General features: G+C 49.9%; 2 long non-coding RNA genes across 2 annotated transcripts in view; one reads left to right on the forward strand and one right to left on the reverse strand.

The window, feature by feature from the left end:
* The window catches only part of LOC308068746, a 56298-nt gene that overhangs the window by 45145 nt on the left and 3227 nt on the right, over positions 1–7926 (reverse strand). The window contains exons 3-4 of the long non-coding RNA XR_013930108.1: positions 6397–6605; positions 842–1775 (exon numbers count right to left, since the gene is read on the reverse strand). This is a non-coding gene — a long non-coding RNA (uncharacterized lncRNA). The remainder of the gene's footprint in view (positions 1–841; positions 1776–6396; positions 6606–7926) is intronic.
* LOC308068748 overlaps positions 1–7926 on the forward strand; it is a 50294-nt gene that overhangs the window by 7229 nt on the left and 35139 nt on the right. The window lies entirely within an intron of this gene.

Genomic DNA, 7926 nt, shown 5'->3' on the forward strand with positions numbered 1-7926 from the left:
GACTGTGGATCCCAGCTTCAGATCTCTGAGTCCTATCTAAAAGGTGATTATGCACCTTGCCTTTTGGGGTGAAAAGCCTACAGCAGCACTGGCACACAAGGGCCTGCCTCGGTGCCCAGGACAGGGAGTATCACACTCTGTTCCTGAGTAACGGCCAGTTGCTGCTCTGTGCATGCTTCAGTGTGCTGGCGAAACTGCGGTGCTGTTGCCCACACTGGCTGCACCCACAGTGACAAAACACCAGGGCTAGGAATGAGAATAGCTTGCTGCTCGGCAAAGGTAGAAGGGATGACAGCAGGAAAAAGAGTCCTATTTGGTAGAATAACTTACAGCCTATTGCTAAGATGTTGCCTTTCTACCAACCTGACTGTCAATCATTATTAAAACACTGAAATGATTCTTCTCTTAAAAAAAAATTTTCAAAGGAAAGCAACACACCCCCCTCCAGCTCCCTTCCATTTCTTTTTTCCTTTCACCAACTGATGCTGCTTCATTAAATCTGTGGCACTATGTCAATTCCAAGCATGACAAGCATTTTCTAGCGGTCACACACCTCCCTCTTTGAACAGGCTGTGCTGCTCCCGGAGATGCTGAATAGCTCAGCAGTAGGTAAATGCACCTCCTGCAAAGCATTTCAGGATGCCTACTCCCCAAAGTGACACCTAGCTCCTTATGCATTCATTTGAGCCTGTGTCCTCCTGCAAAATACACACGTGCTACGTGCCTGAAGGCTGACTGGTCTTCCTTCAGGCTCTCCTCTGCTGCCTACCGCCACCAACCAGGGAAGGGCAAGGGGGAAAAGAAAGCCTTCAGTTACCCTGAAATTACCTCCGTTCCCTACCTGGGAACTGGCCTGTCAGGCTGCTTTGGTCTCTGCAGTCTCTGCTGGGAGCCCAGAAAGCAAATACGCCGGGAAGCTGAGCGTATCAAAGAGCGTCTGAATTACAGCAGCTGTAGGTTTCTGATCCTTTCAGTCTCTGTGAGATGTTTATAGTTTCAAAAGCTGGAAGCCTGCGTGAGTACAAGCTGTTTGGCTCGGACACAACATTTTGTCTGGTCAGCTGCTTGGCAGAAGGAGGTAGGGTGCTGTTTTTGGGATGCACCACACTGGCTGCCCCAGCCCTGCAGCAAATGCCTGCCCCAGCTGTTGATGAGCGCTTGCTTCTCCTCCTTGTTTGACCTAGAAGGGGTGTCTGGAGGGCAGACAAGTGGAAATGGGGTGCTTCAAGCTTACCAGAGCTCACCAGAAGTATGAAAAGATGCTTGTGGAGAGGAACAATCCTTACCAATTTGCTCAGGTAGCCTTAATGTCTGGGTCTAGAATGACTACTGGAGAAGACTGGAGGTTTGGCTGGTCTTTTACTGGCCTTTGTAGGCATAGGAATGAAGCAAAATGCAAAATGAAACAGGGTGGGAGGAGAAGGAATTTTTTTTTAAAAAAAAGCAATTAAAGGTACTTGTACACAGCAAAATGAGAAAAAATAAATGAAGTCTTAGTGGGAGTGTGTGTTATTTGCTAGACATTTCAGAGTCACAAGCCTGAGCACTAAAACCACCATGGAGTCATCACACAGCTGCAAACACAGCCTGCACTGCTAAATGAGGATTTCAGCAAACTTCCCAATATTCACGAGCGGCACTGCATAACTCACGTGCCAGGCTGGGATGAGAATTTGTCACCGTCCGCTGTAAGGCACGCAGGCACTGGAGCTCCCTGGCAGATGACAATCCCATTTCACGGCAGCTCTTGAGGTTTTAAAATGAGTTCCCTCTGCCTGAAGTGAAAGCATCATCTTTGAGATATTTTAAAAAAACAGAGAGTTTTGTTGAAATGTCTATTTTGGGATTAAAATCTGAAGCCTTTTCAGGACAGAAGGGAATGTCGTACTGCACGACATTCCCTTCTGTCCTGAAAAGGCTGCTCTCACCTCCGCTCCCCTGGAGGCATGGATGGAGTTTGCTACCCCAGTAAGTGTGAACACATCAGGCTCAGCAAGAAACACCCCTGTGGCTACTGTGCCACCGAGCCAGGGAGAAAACACCGGGTTTGACGTGTAGCTCCTCCATGCTTCTAACTTGGAAAGGGAAGAAGTGGAATGAAGAGCTGAACTCACCCAAATAAAGCTATTAAGGATTTGGCAGGAGTGTCGGGCATCCTGTGGCTTGCTAGCACCCCCATCTGGGATGTCACCACTGGCTCCCCTTCCAGCCCAAAGCCAGTTCCCAGGGACATGCTGGCTCCTGCCAAGGCAACAGCTTGTGCCTTGAACGTCCCAGGTCTGGCATCCTCTGCCTACAGACAGCTCTCCTCCTGTTTGCTCCTGACGTGAAGAGCCTCTGGGTGGAGGATGTAGAGGATGTGGAGGTGAGTCTTTTATTTTCCATGAGCTGAAGTGACTTGTGCCTGCAGCGGTCTCCTGGGCAGCCCTCAGCTACTGATGGCAGCAGATCCCACTCCGGGGGGTCTGGACCATATTGTGCCCATCCAAGGACAAGCAGGGCATTCAGCAGCAGCGCCTGTCCCTCTGGTTCCTGCTGCTCCCTGCACAGAGCAGAGCTTCCAGACACACACCAGGGTGCTCCCGAGGGGAGCAAACAGGCTGGAAACCTGACAGCTAGCTGATTGCGTTGGCTTCACTTGGATCTCTTTGTAAGCTGCCAGCTCAGCTAGACAGAAGGCTGTTTTCCCATTTATTTAATAATTAAAGTGAAAGGCATCTTCTGGGAAGCCCGTTTTTCTCATTTACCAAATGAGGCTACAATATTCAGCAGTTTGCCTGAAGATTTACGCCATGCTGCTCACCGCAGCATCAGAGCCTAGATGGAGTCAGGAGTGGGTGGAAGGTCTTGCTGAAGGAAACAAGACATACTTTCACCATCTATGCGTGATTTAAAACAAGCTGAGCGTAGGAAGGCAGCCATTTCCCTTCTGCTGTGCCCAGCAGCACGTGGCATGGAGCCCCTGCGATCCTGCGTTCCGCCTGGGACTCCCTTCCTGGGTTCATACCCTCGAGAGGGAGTCAGGGCTCTCTGCTCCACTGGTCCTTCATCGCCAGGGCTGAGGACCAGCAGTGTGAAGGAATGAAGCACACACCCCCTGGCAGCACAACCTATGGCTCCTGCTGTGAAATGTCTTCATGCTTTCATTTTCGCTGCAGAAGGAAGCTGAAGGAAAAAGTGCTCATGTGCCTCTTTCAAATTAGAAGCAGGAAGAGGGACTGAGAACACGGTGGTTCTGAAGATTCAGCCTCCGATATGATTTCTGGGCATGTAGTGCTGGCAGTGCCAGCTGGGCTGCTGTTAAACATGGCACTTGCTGTGCCCTGCATGAAGATGCACTTAACAGCCCCACAGTGTGCTCTGGAGACAGTCACAGTCAGATTAAACAGTTTCATTACAAAATGCTGCACGGTTAAGGCTGAAACATTTTGTGCGTGATGGTTCAGGCTTGATGGACTTCTGCCAAGGCAGGGAAGGACATCCTGCAGGGTGCCCAGCAGCTGAGGAGCTTCCTGCTCGTCAGAAACTTTGCTTATGTCAGAGACAGCCCCAAACCTGAGTTTCAGAACAGCATTGCTTCCTACCATCTGGGAAACACTGTTTTTCTCTGCTGTAACACATTCCAAGGCTAGCTCTCCCATTGCAGTGGCCACAGACTAGCTGCAGAGCGGTGGCTCCTGCTCCGAGCTGACATACTCCAAACAAAACTCAATGAGAAAATTCTGCTATCGGCCAGCACAAAAGGATGACAGACCTTCTCTAGCACCAGCTCCTCAGCCAGGGTAAGTCAGCAGAGTTCAATCGACATGAAACCGTTGAATCCACTTACTGCATTGTTCAGTGGAAAGACAGCCCCTCTCCAGCCCCGTGTTTCCTGCGCAACAGCCACGTGCTGGCACGGGCAGAGGAGCTTATAGCTTGGAAGAGCAGCTCGTTCCATCTCGTCCCACAGAGCCTTGATTGCACTCCCAGGGCTGTCCTCCCCAGCGCCGAGACAAATCCTCCCAGCCATGCGATGTGACATGATGACATTGAGCTTAGAGCAGAAGGAACAAGGGATTTGTCTTTGCTTTCTTGTTTCAGATCCTTGAAGATGGGGTCCAGTCATCTCTCAAGCTGATCGCAGGTTATTTTCTTGCGTGGAAGCAGAGTGCCTGACAGCCTCTTGCCTCAGCCTCCTGCCACTGCCACTGATACCCCCGGTAGGAAATGCACGGAGAGGCTCTCGGTGCCCTGCTGAAGAGCAGCTCCACAGGTGCAGCACAGCCCTGACCCCTGGAAGGGTTTTATGCAGCTACAAGCAGACTGGACCCCAGCCCAGACACCTGAGCTAGGACACTCTGCTGGGAGCAGCACCATCTCTAACAGGTCTGACCGAGCACTTTCAAATTCCCCCTCCAAAAGTGCCAGTGCGTGACTTTGTGGTCTGCCTCCGGCCGCATCCAGAGCCTCAGACAGGAGAGACGGTCTCAGCCCTGCGCAGAAGCCGGGGTACAGCATAGTGGTGGCTGGATGCGCTGCTCAGGCACCTCCCTGCTCTCCCAATGGCCAAGCTGGGGCTTCAGCAGGGCAAGGCTTGTAAAGAGTGTGCTGACTTTGCTCCCCCTGCCCCCCCCCCCAGCTCCATCCTTTGGCAGGTCTCTGTCCAGAGCAGCAGTTTAGCGTAACTAGATCGAACCAACCCTGAGAGGGTGCAGTTTATGTATTTGTAGATCATTAAGCCTTCTCCTAGTGACAGGGTTTAAAAGGCACGATGACGTTTCATTCACCACCACCACCCCCCTTGCTGTTTGGCTCTTGAAAATTAAAAGATAAGCTTTGTAAATCTCATGGAGAAGAGGGAACTGTCACTTTAGCTTTAGAAGAAAAGCCAGCAATGAAACAAAATTCTTCTTTTGGCAGAGGAGAAAAAATCCATTATTAAAGGCTTAGAGGCAAAGGCTCTCAACACAATTAAAGGCAAACCTAAGCCTTTGAAAGCAGAGGGCATGACATTGGAATACACACAAGAGGCAGAGATGAAAGCCTCCATTGTAGCACTGTTGAAAAAGTAAAAAAAAGTTTCAATGGATGCATTTGCCTAAACCAAACTAGATGAGAAGCTTTCTAGAGAAGGGCTGGAGTCTTCCCATGTGTTTGCACAATGCCAAGAGCCGCTGGGCTCAGTCTTAATTAGAATCCTGGGGCACACTAGAATAACTTAGGGAGTGAGGGTCACAACAGTCATTAATCAGAAAAAAAACAGGGCTTTAATATTTTCTGTGGGAAATTTTCCACCTGGGAAACCTAATCTCTTTTTCCAGCCTGTTGAGCTGAAGCAAAAAATGTTTTGATTTGGCGTTGTCAAGGCATTTGTTTCGTGGGAGAGCTTGCTGAGGACGTGGTGCTGCACTCTGGGCACGCAGGTGGCTTTCAGCCCAGCAGTGATCTGAAGATGTGGCCACCTCCAGAAAGCACTGAGTAAAGCAGTCTTGGCTCTCACAGACTCCAAACTAAGAGCACCAGATCCAGCAGGCAAATCCATGCCTGGGATGTCAGAAACACACTGTTCTTGGAGTGCTTTGCTCCCAGCAGGTAATAAAAACTGCCCCTTGTTCTCAAACCCTTTACCTCCAACCAGCAGCACCTTGAGAGCCCAACACCCACCATAAGATGCTCCCAACTAGTGTGCGAATGTCGAGTAGCCCTTGCTGCTATTCATGAAAGTCTGGGCTGGTGAGGGACCGCCACCACTCAGTAAAATCACGGTTTTGCCATCCACCCCATGCTGCCCAAAGCCAGGTCTGGCTTGACCCTGGGTGGCTGCACCGTGCTGGGGTGGTGATGGCCTCTGCTATCTTAAGAATTGTCTCTTCTTTAAGAGACTCGGGTGTCTTTACAGGAGAGCAAGTCCTTCTTCTCTGTGGATCAACATGGGCTATAACAGCTCACGTGTCTCTGGAGCAAGATGCTCCTACACAAGTGGTGGCTGTTTTCCCCTGCCTGGTCTGTCAGCATGGGCAGCCTACGTTTTTGTTAATGCTAGTCTTAACCTAGGGCTCTGCAGGAAGGGCAAAACATACTTTACCAAAACTCAGTATCATTACTGTGAGGTTAGAAATGGGGACTATATGGTAAGGATGGTACCCAAGGTTGCTCAGAGAGCTGCTGACAGGAGCTGAGCGTGCAGAACATTTCACAGTTTGTTTTCCTTGCTCACACAGGGGCTGTGCTGGCACATTTCCCCCCCTTGGGAAGGAAGGTCTATTATTACAGCTAGCTGGTGGTTTAATCCTCTTTTAATTCTCCTCTTCAGGGATGTCTTGGGATAGGTGATCCTGGTTTGGGATGACTTGGCTTGCTTCTACACAAAACAAAAAGGCAAGAGAAGGCAGCCGCTGTACCAGGCATGCTTACCTCCTGCCCGTAGCTAGAGGATGTCCTCTGTGATGGTGCTGAGCCCCTGGGGAGCTGCCGGGAGCTGTTCCAGGGGGTGCCACCTTTCCCAGCCCCAGGTGCGGGGGCGGTGTCTGTCATTCCACTCAGTCTGCCATCCGCTCTGAAAACCCCTGAGGGTTTACCCATTAATGTCAACTCACAGCGCAGTCTCCGGTGAAACCAGTTATCTGTTTGCAAAGCAAAAGGAAACTCATTCCACTTAGGGCATCGAGTAGCTTCCCACCAATGTTGACTGCATTTGTCAGATACAAACCAGGTGACTGAGAGCTGAAGGGTTATCTTGGTGCTTGTCCCCCTAGCCTAAAGATCAGCTTTGTCTATGGCAAACTGGAGACCTCTTTTTTTAAGGATACTTGTCCATTATGAACAACAAAAGAATTAAGCCAGGCATCCTCTGCTATCCAGGCACGGATACAAAAGCAGATAAGAGGCAGGCTGATTCACTGTCCTCCACTCTGAAAATAAAAGCAAACTCTGTGGATGGTTTTAGCTTTTTTTATTATTATTTATTTTTTTATTTTTTATATATATATGTTTTCCATTGGTTGGTTTTGTCACCAAGGAGACCAAATTCCTACACTCGCTGTTTTAGACATTCACCGGAACATAAATACATGCTTCGGTGCCAATGGCCATCACAGCATAATTACATAAGGTACGTGTTGTGCTTGGGAGCTATAGCTTTGCTCGCTGTATGCATGACCTGCCGTGTGGTTATGTCCACCCAAAGGCGAAAACAGGTCTGCTTTAAGCCCAAGTACCTCCTAGCGTCGTGGCTAGGAGTCGCCTTGAATCTGAAGTTTCTTGCTGCATGTTCCTCATACCCATGTAGAAAGTCCTACATAAAACACACCAGTGCATTTTGGAAAGGAAAATAAATTCTGGTGTGCTTCTGCAACAGCCGCTTAGGCACAAATTCAGAAAACACTGGTGCAACAAGCAACCAGGCCACTTGGGTTCCTGTCCTCAGCGAGCAGCCATGGCTCTCTTCGCACTAATCCCTCTCTCCCTCTGGTTTTTTCCCCTCCCTCACCTCAAAACCACTCCTAAGAGTGAGATCAGTTTTCAAAGCACTGAACAGCAGCACCATTTGATGGTGTTAATGGGAATTCTGTGCCCCGGACGCCTTTCAGAGCATGCCTTCACCGAGTTTGTACCGAGTCCCCCAGGGGACAGACCACCTCATGTTGTTTGTGCGATGCCTCTCAGCGCTGGCCCCCATCTCCATAGCGATCCACAGAAGCAAATACCTGACTGGAAAATGTGAGGCAGAGCTCCTGCTCATCTCAGCGGGACAGGGATATGGACGAGGCAAGGCAACGTCCACTGCAGGCTGTTCAGCTAGGCTGGGGCAATGCAGTAGGGAACTGGGTCAATCTCCGTGCAGCAAAGATGCCATCGGAGCTTTCTCAGCTCTGAAATCTCAACGCAAGGCAAACCCGTGTCCCATCACTTACATAAATGGTTACCTAATGATGCTTTCCTCTA

The sequence above is a fragment of the Falco punctatus genome (genome assembly GCF_963210335.1).
Source record: "Falco punctatus genome assembly, chromosome: 8".
In the NCBI taxonomy this organism is placed as follows: Eukaryota; Metazoa; Chordata; class Aves; order Falconiformes; family Falconidae; genus Falco; species Falco punctatus.